Source organism: Camellia sinensis, unplaced genomic scaffold, assembly GCF_055761805.1.
Source record: "Camellia sinensis isolate YWXY unplaced genomic scaffold, ASM5576180v1 Unanchor6, whole genome shotgun sequence".
NCBI classification, from domain to species: domain Eukaryota; kingdom Viridiplantae; phylum Streptophyta; class Magnoliopsida; order Ericales; family Theaceae; genus Camellia; species Camellia sinensis.
Window position 1 is genome coordinate 17,395,001 of NW_028129474.1, and position 17,500 is coordinate 17,412,500.

Consider the following 17,500-nt stretch of genomic DNA (forward strand, 5'->3'; position numbering starts at 1 on the left):
GGCCTCGGACCGCATGCCTTGCTACGGCGTCGTCCAACATGCCATGCCACGGCCTCGGCCCGCATGCCATGCCACGGCCTCGGCCCGCATGCCATGCCACGGCCTCGGCCCGCATGCCTTGCTGCGGCGTTGCCCAACATGCCATGCCACGGCCTCGGCCCGCATGCCTTGCCACCGCGTTGCCCAGCATGCCATGCCACCGCGTTGCCCGGCGTGCCATGCCTTAGCCTTGGCCAACATGTCGAGCCACGGCCTCGGCCCGCATGCCATGCCATGCCACGGCCCGCATGTCTTGCCACGGCGTGGCCAAACATGCCATGCCACGGCCTCGGCCCGCATGCCTTGCTACGGCGTCGCCCAACATGCCTTGCCACGGCCTCGGCCCGCATGCCATGCCACGGCCTCGGCCCGCATGACATGCCACGGCCTCGGCCAGCATGCCTTGCCACGACGCCGCCCAACTTGCCATGCCACGGCCTCGGCCCGCATGCCATGCCACGGCCTCGGCCCGCATGACATGCCACGGCCTCGGCCCGCATGCCTTGCTACGGCGTCGCCCAACATGCCATGCCACGGCCTCGGCCCGCATGCCATGCCACGGCCTCGGCCCGCATGACATGCCACGGCCTCGGACCGCATGCCTTGCTACGGCGTCGCCCAACATGCCATGCCACGGCCTCGGCCCGCATGCCACGGCACGGCCTCGGCCCGCATGCCTTGCTACGGCGTCGCCCAACATGCCATGCCACGGCCTCGGCCCGCATGCCATGCCACGGCCTCGGCCCGCATGACATGCCACGGCCTCGGACCGCATGCCTTGCTACGGCGTCGCCCAACATGCCATGCCACGGCCTCGGCCCGCACGCCACGGCACGGCCTCGGCCCGCATGCCTTGCTACGGCGTCGCCCAACATGCCATGCCACGGCCTCGGCCCGCATGCCATGCCACGGCCTCGGCCCGCATGACATGCCACGGCCTCGGACCGCATGCCTTGCTACGGCGTCGCCCAACATGCCATGCCACGGCCTCGGCCCGCATGCCATGCCACGGCCTCGGCCCGCATGACATGCCACGGCCTCGGCCCGCATGCCTTGCGACGGCGTCGCCCAACATGCCTTGCCACGGCCTCGGCCCGCATGCCATGCCACGGCCTCGGCCCGCATGCCTTGCCACGACGTCGCCCAACTTGCCATGCCACGGCCTCGGCCCGCATGCCATGCCACGGCCTCGGCCCGCATGACATGCCACGGCCTCGGACCGCATGCCTTGCTACGGCGTCGCCCAACATGCCATGCCACGGCCTCGGCCCGCATGCCATGCCACGGCCTCGGCCCGCATGACATGCCACGGCCTCGGACCGCATGCCTTGCTACGGCGTCGCCCAACATGCCATGCCACGGCCTCGGCCCGCATGCCACGGCACGGCCTCGGCCCGCATGCCTTGCTACGGCGTCGCCCAACATGCCATGCCACGGCCTCGGCCCGCATGCCATGCCACGGCCTCGGCCCGCATGACATGCCACGGCCTCGGCCCGCATGCCTTGCTACGGCGTCGCCCAACATGCCTTGCCACGGCCTCGGCCCGCATGCCATGCCACGGCCTCGGCCCGCATGCCTTGCCACCGCCTTGCCCAGCACGCCGTGTCAAAGCGTTGCCCAGCGTGCCAGGCCACGGATTTGGCCAGCACGTCATGCCACTGCCTCGGCCAACATGCCTTGCCACGGCGTTGCCCAACGTTCCTTTGCCACGGCGTTGCCCAGCATGCCATGCCACGGCGTTGCCCAGCGTGCCATGCCTTGGCCTTGGCCAACTTGCCATGCCACGGCCCCGGCCCCGGCCCGCATGCCTTGTCACGGCGTGGCCCAGCATGGCGTGCCACCGCGGTGCCCGGCGTGCATGCCATGCCAAGGCAAGGCCAGCGGCACGCCATGCCACGGCCTCGGCCCGCATGCCTTGCCACGGCCTCGGTCGCGCATGCCATGCCACCGCGTTGCCCGGCATGCCATGCCTTGGCCTCGGTCAACATGCCATGCCACGGCCTCGGCCTCGGCCCGCATGCCTTGCTACGGCGTCGCCCAACATGCCATGCCACGGCCTCGGCCCGCAGGCCTTGCTACGGCGTCGCCCAACATGCAATGCCACGGCCTCGGCCCGCATGCCATGCCACGGCCTCGGCCCGCATGCCTTGCCACGGCGTCGCCCAACATGCCATGCCACGGCCTCGGCCCGCATGCCTTGCCACGGCCTCGGCCGCGCATGCCATGCCACCGCGTTGCCCGGCATGCCATGCCTTGGCCTCGGTCAACATGCCATGCCACGGCCTCGGCCTCGGCCCGCATGCCTTGCTACGGCGTCGCCCAACATGCAGTGCCACGGCCTCGGCCCGCATGCCATGCCACGGCCTCGGCCCGCATGCCTTGCCACGGCGTCGCCCAACATGCCATGCCACGGCCTCGGCCCGCATGCCTTGCCACGGCCTCGGCCGCGCATGCCATGCCACCGCGTTGCCCGGCATGCCATGCCTTGGCCTCGGTCAACATGCCATGCCACAGCCTCGGCCTCGGCCCGCATGCCTTGCTACGGCGTCGCCCAACATGCAGTGCCACGGCCTCGGCCCGCATGCCATGCCACGGCCTCGGCCCGCATGCCTTGCCACGGCGTCGCCCAACATGCCATGCCACGGCCTCGGCCCGCATGCCTTGCCACGGCCTCGGCCGCGCATGCCATGCCACCGCGTTGCCCGGCATGCCATGCCTTGGCCTCGGTCAACATGCCATGCCACGGCCTCGGCCTCGGCCCGCATGCCTTGCTACGGCGTCGCCCAACATGCAGTGCCACGGCCTCGGCCCGCATGCCATGCCACGGCCTCGGCCCGCATGCCTTGCCACGGCGTCGCCCAACATGCCATGCCACGGCCTCGGCTAGCATGCCATGCCACGGCCTCGGCCCGCATGCCTTGCCAAGGCGTTGCCCAACATGCCATGCCATGCCACGGCCTCGGCCCGCATGTCTTGCCAAGGCGTTGCCCAACATGCCATGCCACGGCCTCGGCCCGCATGCCTTGCCACGGCGTTGCCCAGCATGCCATGCCACCGCGTTGCCCGGCATGCCATGCCTTAGCCTTGGCCAGCATGGCATGCCACGGCCTCGGCCATCATGCCATGCCACGGCCTCGGCCCGCATGCCTTGCCACGGCGTTGCCCAACATGCCATGCCACGGCCTCGGCCCGCATGCCATGCCATGCCATGCCTTGGCCTTGGCCAGCATGACATGCCACGGCCTCGGCCCGCATGCCTTGCCACGGCGTCGCCCAACATGCCATGCCACGGCCTCGGCTAGCATGCCATGCCACGGCCTCGGCCCGCATGCCTTGCCAAGGCGTTGCCCAACATGCCATGCCATGCCACGGCCTCGGCCCGCATGTCTTGCCAAGGCGTTGCCCAACATGCCATGCCACGGCCTCGGCCCGCATGCCTTGCCACGGCGTTGCGCAGCATGCCATGCCACCGCGTTGCCCGGCATGCCATGCCTTAGCCTTGGCCAGCATGGCATGCCACGGCCTCGGCCATCATGCCATGCCACGGCCTCGGCCCGCATGCCTTGCCACGGCGTTGCCCAACATGCCATGCCACGGCCTCGGCCCGCATGCCATGCCATGCCATGCCTTGGCCTTGGCCAGCATGACATGCCACGGCCTCGGCCCGCATGCCTTGCTACGGCGTCGCCCAACAAGCCATGCCACGGCCTCGGCCCGCATGACATGCCACGGCCTCGGACCGCATGCCTTGCTACGGCGTCGCCCAACATGCCATGCCACGGCCTCGGCCCGCATGACATGCCACGGCCTCGGCCATCATGCCATGCCACGGCCTCGGCCCGCATGCCTTGCCACGGCGTTGCCCAACATGCCATGCCACGGCCTCGGCCCGCATGCCATGCCATGCCACGGCCACGGCCCGCATGCCATGCCACGGCCACGGCCTCGGCCCGCATGCCTTGCTACGGCGTCGCCCAACATGCCATGCCACGGCCTCGGCCCGCATGCCGTGCCACGGCCTCGGCCCGCATGCCATGCCATGCCACGGCCCGCATGTCTTGCCACGGCGTTGCCAAACATGCCATGCCACGGCCTCGGCCCGCATGCCTTGCGACGGCGTCGCCCAACATGCCATGCCACGGCCACGGCCCGCATGCCATGCCACGGCCTCGGCCCGCATGCCATGCCACGGCCTCGGCCCGCATGCCTTGCTGCGGCGTTGCCCAACATGCCATGCCACGGCCTCGGCCCGCATGCCTTGCCACCGCGTTGCCCAGCATGCCATGCCACCGCGTTGCCCGGCGTGCCATGCCTTAGCCTTGGCCAACATGTCGAGCCACGGCCTCGGCCCGCATGCCATGCCATGCCACAGCCCGCATGTCTTGCCACGGCGTTGCCAAACATGCCATGCCACGGCCTCGGCCCGCATGACGTGCCACGGCCTCGGCCCGCATGCCATGCCACGGCCTCGGCCCGCATGACATGCCACGGCCTCGGCCCGCATGCCTTGCCACGACGCCGCCCAACTTGCCATGCCACGGCCTCGGCCCGCATGCCATGCCACGGCCTCGGCCCGCATGACATGCCACGGCCTCGGCCCGCATGCCTTGCTACGGCGTCGCCCAACATGCCATGCCACGGCCTCGGCCCGCATGCCATGCCACGGCCTCGGCCCGCATGACATGCCACGGCCTCGGACCGCATGCCTTGCTACGGCGTCGCCCAACATGCCATGCCACGGCCTCGGCCCGCATGCCACGGCACGGCCTCGGCCCGCATGCCTTGCTACGGCGTCGCCCAACATGCCATGCCACGGCCTCGGCCCGCATGCCATGCCACGGCCTCGGCCCGCATGACATGCCACGGCCTCGGACCGCATGCCTTGCTACGGCGTCGCCCAACATGCCATGCCACGGCCTCGGCCCGCATGCCACGGCACGGCCTCGGCCCGCATGCCTTGCTACGGCGTCGCCCAACATGCCATGCCACGGCCTCGGCCCGCATGCCATGCCACGGCCTCGGCCCGCATGACATGCCACGGCCTCGGACCGCATGCCTTGCTACGGCGTCGCCCAACATGCCATGCCACGGCCTCGGCCCGCATGCCATGCCACGGCCTCGGCCCGCATGCCATGCCACGGCCTCGGCCCGCATGCCTTGCCACGGCGTCGCCCAACATGCCATGCCACGGCCTCGGCCCGCATGCCTTGCCACCGCGTTGCCCAGCATGCCATGCCACCGCGTTGCCCGGCGTGCCATGCCTTAGCCTTGGCCAACATGTCGAGCCACGGCCTCGGCCCGCATGCCATGCCATGCCACGGCCCGCATGTCTTGCCACGGCGTGGCCAAACATGCCATGCCACGGCCTCGGCCCGCATGACGTGCCACGGCCTCGGCCCGCATGACATGCCACGGCCTCGGCCCGCATGCCTTGCTACGGCGTCGCCCAACATGCCTTGCCACGGCCTCGGCCCGCATGCCATGCCACGGCCTCGGCCCGCATGACATGCCACGGCCTCGGCCAGCATGCCTTGCCACGACGCCGCCCAACTTGCCATGCCACGGCCTCGGCCCGCATGCCATGCCACGGCCTCGGCCCGCATGACATGCCACGGCCTCGGCCCGCATGCCTTGCTACGGCGTCGCCCAACATGCCATGCCACGGCCTCGGCCCGCATGCCATGCCACGGCCTCGGCCCGCATGACATGCCACGGCCTCGGACCGCATGCCTTGCTACGGCGTCGCCCAACATGCCATGCCACGGCCTCGGCCCGCATGCCACGGCACGGCCTCGGCCCGCATGCCTTGCTACGGCGTCGCCCAACATGCCATGCCACGGCCTCGGCCCGCATGCCATGCCACGGCCTCGGCCCGCATGACATGCCACGGCCTCGGACCGCATGCCTTGCTACGGCGTCGCCCAACATGCCATGCGACGGCCTCGGCCCGCACGCCACGGCACGGCCTCGGCCCGCATGCCTTGCTACGGCGTCGCCCAACATGCCATGCCACGGCCTCGGCCCGCATGCCATGCCACGGCCTCGGCCCGCATGACATGCCACGGCCTCGGACCGCATGCCTTGCTACGGCGTCGCCCAACATGCCATGCCACGGCCTCGGCCCGCATGCCATGCCACGGCCTCGGCCCGCATGACATGCCACGGCCTCGGACCGCATGCCTTGCTACGGCGTCGCCCAACATGCCATGCCACGGCCTCGGCCCGCATGCCATGCCACGGCCTCGGCCCGCATGACATGCCACGGCCTCGGCCCGCATGCCTTGCTACGGCGTCGCCCAACATGCCTTGCCACGGCCTCGGCCCGCATGCCATGCCACGGCCTCGGCCCGCATGCCTTGCCACGACGTCGCCCAACTTGCCATGCCACGGCCTCGGCCCGCATGCCATGCCACGGCCTCGGCGCGCATGACATGCCACGGCCTCGGCCCGCATGCCATGCTACGGCGTCGCCCAACATGCCATGCCACGGCCTCGGCCCGCATGCCATGCCACGGCCTCGGCCCGCATGCCATGCCACGGCCTCGGCCCGCATGACAGGCCACGGCCTCGGACCGCATGCCTTGCTACGGCGTCGCCCAACATGCCATGCCACGGCCTCGGCCCGCATGCCATGCCACGGCCTCGGCCCGCATGCCACGGCACGGCCTCGGCCCGCATGCCTTGCTACGGCGTCGCCCAACATGCCATGCCACGGCCTCGGCCCGCATGCCATGCCACGGCCTCGGCCCGCATGACATGCCACGGCCTCGGACCGCATGCCTTGCTACGGCGTCGCCCAACATGCCATGCCACAGCCTCGGCCCGCATGCCGTGCCACGGCCTCGGCCTCGGCCCGCATGCCTTGCTACGACGTTGGCCAACATGCCATGCCACGGCCCCGGCCCGCATGCCATGCCACCGCGTTGCCCGGCGTGCCATGCCTTAGCCTTGGCCAACATGTCGTGCCACGGCCTCGGCCCGCATGCCATGCCATGCCACGGCCCTCATGTCTTGCCACGGCGTTGCCAAACATGCCATGCCACGGCCTCGGCCCGCATGCCTTGCTACGGCGTCGCCCAACATGCCATGACATGCCACGGCCTCGGCCCGCATGCCTTGCTACGGCGTCGCCCAACATGCCATGCCACGGCCTCGGCCCGCATGCCATGCCACGGCCTCGGCCCGCATGCCTTGCGACGGCGTCGCCCAACATGCCATGCCACGGCCTCTGCCCGCATGCCATGCCACGGCCTCGGCCCGCGTGACATGCCACGGCCTCGGCCCGCATGCCTTGCCACGACGTCGCCCAACTTGCCATGCCACGGCCTCGGCCCGCATGCCATGCCACGGCCTCGGCTCGCATGACATGCCACGGCCTCGGCCCGCATGCGTTGCTACGGCGTCGCCCAACATGCCATGCCACGGCCTCGGCCCGCATGCCATGCCATGGCCTCGGCCCGCATGACATGCCACGGCCTCGGACCGCATGCCTTGCTACGGCGTCGCCCAACATGCCATGCCACGGCCCCGGCCCGCATGCCTTGCCACCGCGTTGCCCGGCGTGCCATGCCACCGCGTTGCCCGGCGTGCCATGCCTTAGCCTTGGCCAACATGTCGTGCCACGGCCTCGGCCCGCATGCCATGCCATGCCACAGCCCGCATGTCTTGCCACGGCGTTGCCAAACATGCCATGCCACGGCCTCGGCCCGCATGCCTTGCCACGGCCTCGGCCAACATGCCATGCCACGGCCTCGGCCCGCATGCCATGCCACGGCCTCGGCCCGCATGACATGCCACGGCCTCGGCCCGCATGCCTTGCTACGGCGTCGCCCAACATGCCATGCCACGGCCTCGGCCCGCATGCCATGCCACGGCCTCGGCCCGCATGCCCTTCTACGGCGTTGCCCAACATGCCATGCCACGGCCTCGGCCCGCATGCCTTGCCACCGCGTTGCCCAGCATGCCATGCCACCGCGTTGCCCGGCGTGCCATGCCTTAGCCTTGGCCAACATGTCGTGCCACGGCCTCGGCCCGCATGCCATGCCACGGCCTCGGCCCGCATGTCTTGCCACGGCGTTGCCCAACATGCCATGCCACGGCCTCGGCCCCCATGCCTTGCCACCGCGCTGCCCAGCATGCCAATGCACCGCGTTGCCCGGCGTGCCATGCCTTAGCCTTGGCCAACATGCCACGCCACGGCCTCGGCCCGCATGGCTTGCCAGGGCGTTGCCCAACATGCCATGCCACGGCCTCGGCCCGCATGTCTTGCCACGGCGTTGCCCAACATGCCATGCCATGCCACGCCACGGCCTCGGCCCGCATGCCATGCCACGGCCTCGGCCCGCATGCCATGCCATGCCACGGCCTCGGCCCGCATGCCATGCCACGGCCTCGGCCAGCATGCCATGCCAAGGCCTCGGCCCGCATGCCTTGCCACGGCGTTGCCCAGCATGCCATGCCACCGCGTTGCCCAGCGGGCCGTGCCGCGGCCTCGGCCCGCATGCCTTGCGACTGCCTTGGCCAGCGTGCCATGCCTTAGCCTTGGCCTACATGCCATGCCACTGCCTTGGCCAGCATGTCGTGCCACCGCCACGGCCAGCATGCCATGCCGGTCCGTTGCCCAGCATGCCACGGCCGTGGCGGCATGGCAAGCCACGGCCTCGGCCAGCATGCCATGCCACGGCCTCGGCCAGCATGCCATGGCACTGTCTTGGTCAGCATGCCATGCCATGGCACCGCCTTGTCCAGCACGCCGTGCCGCAGCGTTGGCCAGCATGCCTTGGCCGGCATGCCATGCCAATGCCTTGGGCCAACATGGCGTGCCACGGGCTGGGCCATGCCGGTCCGTTGCCCGGCATGCCACGGCCGTGGCGGCATGGCAAGCCACGGCCTCGGCCAGCATGCCATGCCCCGGCCTCGCCCAGCATGCCATGGCACGGTCTTGGTCAGCATGCCATGCCATGGCACCGCCTTGTGCAGCGTTGGCCAGCATGCCTTGGCCGGCATGCCATGCCAATGCCTTGGGCCAACATGGCGTGCCACGGGCTGGGCGAGCACGGCATGCCACGGGCTGGGCGAGCATGCCACGCCACGGCCTTGGCTAGCAGCAAGGCATGCCACGGCCTCGGCGAGCATGCCATGCCATGCCAAGGCCAAGGCCAAAGCCAAGGCCAAGGCAGTGGGCAAGGCCAAGTCCCTGTGCAAGGCATGGCCAAGGCCAAGGCAAAGGCCAAGGCCAAGGCAAAGGCCAAGGCCGCGGGCAAAGGCCAAGGCCAAGGCCAAGGCCATGGCGTGCCACCGCCTCGATCGATCTTTTTGAACATGATTCTTTTATAATCTTACCCAAACCGTGCAACACAATTAAAAATGCACTACAATCAATTTTAAATGTCATTCCCTATTTTTTTGCAATTTTTCTGGAGCTTTTCGAATTTTTAAAGCCCTTATTTGGCATAAAAAAATCAAAATAAAATAAAAAAAATGAAAAAAATAATTTAATAATTTCTATAATTACTAGTGAATCATCCTTTAATTATGGGAATTTTTCCATAATTTTTTGACTATTTTTATTAATTTTTATTATTTTTTAAGTATTAATATCGAAATAAATTAAAATAAAATATTTTCTGTAAAAAAATATTTTTTTTAATTTTTTTTATGGTGTATTAAATTATTTCCTACAACTTTCATGTTGAAAGTTTTGGCAAAAAAACATTACTTTTTAAAAAAACCCCATTATGACTCCTCGAACATGCTTGATGTTTCCTCCTGCCAGATTGAAAAGGGCTTAACAGGCTATTATAAGGGGGGGGCACCTCCCTTGCCCAGGGCAAGGCAGTGGCAGGTACGCCCCATGTTGGGCGCGGCCTGGGCTGCGGCCTTGGGTTACATGCACTGCGGCTCGACCGCGGCCTGGGCTGCGGCCTGGGGCGGCTCGGCCGCGGCCTTGGGCGGCCTGGACCGCGGCCTTGGGCGGCCTTGCGCGGCCTGGGCGCGGCCTTGGGCGGCCTGGGCGCGGCCTTGCGCGGCCTGGGCGCGGCCTTGGGCGGCCTGGGCGCGGCCTTGCGCGGCCTGGGCGCGGCCTTGGGCAGCATGGCGTGGCATGCGCGCGGGCGTGGGCGGCCTGGCATGCGCGCGGCATGGGCAGCACGGCATGGCATGCGCACGGCCTGGGCGGCCTGGCATGCAGCCGGCCTGGCATGCCCGCGGCGTGGGCAGCACGGCATGGCATGCGCACGGCCTGGGCGGCCTGGCATGCAGCCGGCCTGGCATGCCCGCGGCGTGGGCAGCACGGCATGGCATGCGCACGGCCTGGGCGGCCTGGCATGCAGCCGGCCTGGGCAGCACGGCATGGCATGCGCACGGCCTGGGCGGCCTGGCATGCCCGCGGCGTGGGCAGCGTGGCCTGTGCGAATACCGCGCGCGTGGTCTTTTGACCACGGTGCGCGTGTTGCGCGCATGGTCGCGCACGCCTTTGCACGCCTTCGCACGCAACGCACGTCTAGTGATAAGAACCGCAGCCAAGGCAGCCCAGCCCCAAGGCCAAGGCCAGCAGCATGGCATGCCACGGCGAAGGCAGCCCAGCCAAAGCCAGCAGCATGCCATGCCAAGGCCAGCAGCATGCCATGCCACGGCCAAGGCAGGCCAGCCAAAGCCAGCAGCATGCCATGCCAAGGCCAAGGCCAGCAGCATGCCATGCCACGGCCAAGGCAGCCCAGCCAAAGCCAGCAGCATGCCAAGCCAAGGCCAAGGCCAGCAGCATGCCATGCCACGGCCAAGGCAGCCCAGCCAAAGCCAGCAGCATGCCATGCCAAGGCCTAGGCCAGCAGCATGCCATGCCACGGCCAAGGCAGGCAAGCCAAAGCCAGCAGCATGCCATGCCAAGGCCAAGGCCAGCAGCATGCCATGCCACGGCCAAGGCAGCCCAGCCAAAGCCAGCAGCATGCCATGCCAAGGCCTAGGCCAGCAGCATGCCATGCCACGGCCAAGGCAGGCCAGCCAAAGCCAGCAGCATGCCATGCCAAGGCCTAGGCCAGCAGCATGCCATGCCACGGCCAAGGCAGGCCAGCCAAAGCCAGCAGCATGCCATGCCAAGGCCAAGGCCAGCAGCATGCCATGCCACGGCCAAGGCAGCCCAGCCAAAGCCAGCAGCATGCCATGCCAAGGCCTAGGCCAGCAGCATGCCATGCCACGGCCAAGGCAGGCAAGCCAAAGCCAGCAGCATGCCATGCCAAGGCCAAGGCCAGCAGCATGCCATGCCACGGCCAAGGCAGCCCAGCCAAAGCCAGCAGCATGCCATGCCAAGGCCTAGGCCAGCAGCATGCCATGCCACGGCCAAGGCAGGCCAGCCAAAGCCAGCAGCATGCCATGCCAAGGCCAAGGCCAGCAGCATGCCATGCCACGGCCAAGGCAGCCCAGCCAAAGCCAGCAGCATGCCATGCCAAGGCCTAGGCCAGCAGCATGCCATGCCACGGCCAAGGCAGGCAAGCCAAAGCCAGCAGCATGCCATGCCAAGGCCAAGGCCAGCAGCATGCCATGCCACGGCCAAGGCAGCCCAGCCAAAGCCAGCAGCATGCCATGCCAAGGCCTAGGCCAGCAGCATGCCATGCCACGGCCAAGGCAGGCAAGCCAAAGCCAGCAGCATGCCATGCCAAGGCCAAGGCCAGCAGCATGCCATGCCACGGCCAAGGCAGCCCAGCCAAAGCCAGCAGCATGCCATGCCAAGGCCTAGGCCAGCAGCATGCCATGCCACGGCCAAGGCAGGCCAGCCAAAGCCAGCAGCATGCCATGCCAAGGCCAAGGCCAGCAGCATGCCATGCCACGGCCAAGGCAGCCCAGCCAAAGCCAGCAGCATGCCATGCCAAGGCCTAGGCCAGCAGCATGCCATGCCACGGCCAAGGCAGGCAAGCCAAAGCCAGCAGCATGCCATGCCAAGGCCATGGCCAGCAGCATGCCATGCCACGGCCAAGGCAGCCCAGCCAAAGCCAGCAGCATGCCATGCCAAGGCCAAGGCCAGCAGCATGCCATGCCACGGCCAAGGCAGCCCAGCCAAAGCCAGCAGCATGCCATGCCAAGGCCTAGGCCAGCAGCATGCCATGCCACGGCCAAGGCAGGCCAGCCAAAGCCAGCAGCATGCCATGCCAAGGCCAAGGCCAGCAGCATGCCATGCCACGGCCAAGGCAGCCCACCCAAAGCCAGCAGCATGCCATGCCAAGGCCTAGGCCAGCAGCATGCCATGCCACGGCCAAGGCAGGCCAGCCAAAGCCAGCAGCATGCCATGCCAAGGCCTAGGCCACCAGCATGCCATGCCACGGCCAAGGCAGCCCAGCCAAAGCCAGCAGCATGCCATGCCAAGGCCAAGGCCAGCAGCATGCCATGCCACGGCCAAGGCAGCCCAGCCAAAGCCAGCAGCATGCCAAGCCAAGGCCAAGGCCAGCAGCATGCCATGCCACGGCCAAGTCAGCCCAGCCAAAGCCAGCAGCATGCCATGCCAAGGCCTAGGCCAGCAGCATGCCATGCCACGGCCAAGGCAGGCAAGCCAAAGCCAGCAGCATGCCATGCCAAGACCAAGGCCAGCAGCATGCCATGCCACGGCCAAGGCAGCCCAGCCAAAGCCAGCAGCATGCCATGCCAAGGCCTAGGCCAGCAGCATGCCATGCCACGGCCAAGGCAGGCCAGCCAAAGCCAGCAGCATGCCATGCCAAGGCCAAGGCCAGCAGCATGCCATGCCACGGCCAAGGCAGCCCAGCCAAAGCCAGCAGCATGCCATGCCAAGGCCTAGGCCAGCAGCATGCCATGCCACGGCCAAGGCAGGCAAGCCAAAGCCAGCAGCATGCCATGCCAAGGCCATGGCCAGCAGCATGCCATGCCACGGCCAAGGCAGCCCAGCCAAAGCCAGCAGCATGCCATGCCAAGGCCAAGGCCAGCACCATGCCATGCCACGGCCAAGGCAGCCCAGCCAAAGCCAGCAGCATGCCATGCCAAGGCCTAGGCCAGCAGCATGCCATGCCACGGCCAAGGCAGGCCAGCCAAAGCCAGCAGCATGCCATGCCAAGGCCAAGGCCAGCAGCATGCCATGCCACGGCCAAGGCAGCCCACCCAAAGCCAGCAGCATGCCATGCCAAGGCCTAGGCCAGCAGCATGCCATGCCACGGCCAAGGCAGGCCAGCCAAAGCCAGCAGCATGCCATGCCAAGGCCTAGGCCACCAGCATGCCATGCCACGGCCAAGGCAGCCCAGCCAAAGCCAGCAGCATGCCATGCCAAGGCCAAGGCCAGCAGCATGCCATGCCACGGCCAAGGCAGCCCAGCCAAAGCCAGCAGCATGCCATGCCAAGGCCTAGGCCAGCAGCATGCCATGCCACGGCCAAGGCAGGCAAGCCAAAGCCAGCAGCATGCCATGCCAAGGCCATGGCCAGCAGCATGCCATGCCACGGCCAAGGCAGCCCAGCCAAAGCCAGCAGCATGCCATGCCAAGGCCAAGGCCAGCAGCATGCCATGCCACGGCCAAGGCAGCCCAGCCAAAGCCAGCAGCATGCCATGCCAAGGCCTAGGCCAGCAGCATGCCATGCCACGGCCAAGGCAGGCCAGCCAAAGCCAGCAGCATGCCATGCCAAGGCCAAGGCCAGCAGCATGCCATGCCACGGCCAAGGCAGCCCACCCAAAGCCAGCAGCATGCCATGCCAAGGCCTAGGCCAGCAGCATGCCATGCCACGGCCAAGGCAGGCCAGCCAAAGCCAGCAGCATGCCATGCCAAGGCCTAGGCCACCAGCATGCCATGCCACGGCCAAGGCAGCCCAGCCAAAGCCAGCAGCATGCCATGCCACGGCCAAGGCAGCCCAGCCAAAGCCAGCAGCATGCCATGCCAAGGCCTAGGCCAGCAGCATGCCATGCCACGGCCAAGGCAGGCAAGCCAAAGCCAGCAGCATGCCATGCCAAGGCCATGGCCAGCAGCATGCCATGCCACGGCCAAGGCAGCCCAGCCAAAGCCAGCAGCATGCCATGCCAAGGCCAAGGCCAGCAGCATGCCATGCCACGGCCAAGGCAGCCCAGCCAAAGCCAGCAGCATGCCATGCCAAGGCCTAGGCCAGCAGCATGCCATGCCACGGCCAAGGCAGGCCAGCCAAAGCCAGCAGCATGCCATGCCAAGGCCAAGGCCAGCAGCATGCCATGCCACGGCCAAGGCAGCCCAACCAAAGCCAGCAGCATGCCATGCCAAGGCCTAGGCCAGCAGCATGCCATGCCACGGCCAAGGCAGGCCAGCCAAAGCCAGCAGCATGCCATGCCAAGGCCTAGGCCACCAGCATGCCATGCCACGGCCAAGGCAGCCCAGCCAAAGCCAGCAGCATGCCATGCCAAGGCCAAGGCCAGCAGCATGCCATGCCACGGCCAAGGCAGGCCAGCCAAAGCCAGCAGCATGCCATGCCAAGGCCTAGGCCAGCAGCATGCCATGCCACGGCCAAGGCAGGCAAGCCAAAGCCAGCAGCATGCCATGCCAAGGCCAAGGCCAGCAGCATGCCATGCCACGGCCAAGGCAGCCCAGCCAAAGCCAGCAGCATGCCATGCCAAGGCCAAGGCCAGCAGCATGCCATGCCACGGCCAAGGCAGCCCAGCCAAAGCCAGCAGCATGCCATGCCAAGGCCTAGGCCAGCAGCATGCCATGCCACGGCCAAGGCAGCCCAGCCAAAGCCAGCAGCATGCCATGCCAAGGCCTAGGCCAGCAGCATGCCATGCCACGGCCAAGGCAGCCCAGCCAAAGCCAGCAGCATGCCATGCCACGGCCAAGGCAGCCCAGCCAAAGCCAGCAGCATGCCATGCCAAGGCCAAGGCCAAGGCCAGCAGCATGCCATGCCACGGCCAAGGCCAAGGCCAAGGCAGCCCATCCGAAGCCAGCAACATTCCATGGCAAGGCCAACGCAGCCCAGCCAAAGCCGGCGGCATGCCATGCCAAGGCCAAGGCCAGCCGCATGTCTTGCCACGGCCTTGTCCCGCAGCGTGGCGTGCCTTGGCCTTGGGCTAGAACATCGCATGCCACGCCCTTGGCAAGCAATCCTGTCCCTCGTGTAATTGCCATTTGGTTTGGCTTTGACTTACGTATATGTTGCCCTGCGAAATGCTTGTCCCTCGGGTAATAGCCGGTTTGGTTGCCTTTGACTTGCGAACACGTTGCTAGTGCTTTCCCCAGTGGAAGCTTGTTGGGAAAAGTATGTCCCTCGGAAGTTGCCTGTTGCGTTTGTTATTTGCATTCGAGCTATCCGATGCTTGCTGGGTTTCTCTAAGAGTTTTTGCACGTTCGTCGGGCTTTTTAATTATTTATTTACTCATAAAAATTATAATAAAATAAATTAAAAATAAAAAAATAATTAAAAAAATTACTATAATTACTAGTGCCTCATCTTATAATTGTTGGAATTTTTCTAGAATTTTTTGAGTATTTTTAGTAATTTTTATTATTTTTTAAGTATTAAAATTGAAATAAATTAAAATAAAATATTCCGGTGGCCAAATATTTTTTTATAATTTTTTTTATGGTGTATTAAATTATTTCATACAACTTTCATGTTGAAAGTTTTGGCAAAAAACCATTACTTTTTAAAAAAACCCCATTATGACTCCTCGAACATGCTTGATGTTTCCTCCTGCCAGATTGAAAAGGGCTTAACAGGCTATTATAAGGGGGGGGCACCTCCCTTAAGGCTGGCCAGCATGGCCAGGCCACAGGCCACGCCTATGCCTAGGCGGGCGCTTGGCACATGCCATCGCTTGGCTTGTGGCATTGGCTTGTGGCATCGAAACTACATAGCCAAGCACGGGATGCGTCGAGTGGCGGCCCGCGGCGGTGGCGGTGGCACGTTGGCCTAGGGCAGCATGCCATGCCACAGCCTTGGCCAGCAACATGGCATGCCAAAGCCTTGGCCAGCAGCATGCCATGCCCTGGCCTTGGCAAGCATGTCATGCCACGGCCTTGGCCAGCAGCATGCCATGCCACGACCTTGGCCAGCAGCATGCCATGCCCCGGCCTTGGCCAGCATGTCATGCCACGGCCTTGGCCAGCAGCATGCCATGCCACAGCCTTGGCCAGCAGCATGCCATGCCACAGCCTTGGCCAGCAACATGGCATGCCAAAGCCTTGGCCAGCAGCACGCCATGCCCCGGCCTTGGCAACCTTGCCAAGCCACGGCCATGGCCAGCAGCGTGCTATGCCCCGGCCTTGGCCAGCAGCGTGCCATGCCACGACCTTGGCCAGCAGCTTGCCATGCCCCGGCCTTGGCCAGCATGTCATGCCACGGCCTTGGCCAGCAGCATGCCATGCCACGGCCTTGGCCGGCAACATGGCATGCCGCGGCCTTGGCCGGCAGCATGCCATGCCGCGGCCTTGGCCGGCAGCATGGCAAGCCCAAGCCTTGGTCAGCAGCAGCATGCCATGCCAACGCCTTGGCCAGCAGCATGCCTTGCCACGGCCTCGGCCATCAGCATGCCTTGCCACGGCCTCGGCCATCAGCATGCCTTGCCACGGCCTCGGCCATCAGCATGCCTTGCCACGGCCTTGTCCAGCAGCATGGCATGCCCGGCCTTGGCCAGCAGCATGTCATGCCACGGCCTTGGCAAGCATGCCAAGCCACGGCCTTGGCAAGCATGCCATGTCCCTCGGGTAATTGTACAAGTTGCCTTGCGAAATGCATGTCCCTCGGTTAAATTGCCATTTGGTTGGCTTTGGCGTGCGAACGAGTTGCCTGTGCTTTCCTTGTGGAAGCTTGTTGCGAGAAGTATGTCCCTCGAAAGTTGCCTGTTGCGTTTGTTATTTGCATTCGCGCTAACCGGTGCTTGCTCGGCCTCTCTAAATGTTTTCGCGCGTTCGTCGGGCTTCTTGGTCCTTCGGGGGGTGATTCGTTTTGGGGGGCTGGTGCACAGTGTACGTCGTGGCGCGTGAGTTGTGTTCGGTTTGTGCGAGTTGGACGGATCCCTGCCTGTGCAGCGAACTCCACTGGTGCATTCCTCCATGTCCCTCGGGTTGTCTTCGACTCGCCTTCGGGTTGCTTGCGCTTCCCTAGTGGAAGGTGCCTTGCGAAAAGCGTGTCCCTCGGGTAATTGCCATTTGGTTGGCTTTGACGTTCGAACGAGTTGCCTATGCTTTCCTAGTGGAAGCTTGTTGCGAAAAGTATGTCCCTCGAAATTTGCCTGTTGCGTTTGTTATTTGCATTCGCGCTAACCGGTGCTTGCTCGGCCTCTCTAAATGTTTTCGCGCGTTCGTCGGGCTTCTTAGTCCTTCGGGGGGTGATTCGTTTTGGGGGGCTGGTGCACAGTGTACGTCGTGGCGCGTGAGTTGTGTTCGGTTTGTGCGAGTTGGACGGATCCCTGCATGTGCAGCGAACTCCACTGGTGCATTCCTCCATGTCCCTCGGGTTGTCTTCGACTCGCCTTCGGGTTGCCTGCGCTTCCCTAGTGGAAGGTGCCTTGCGAAA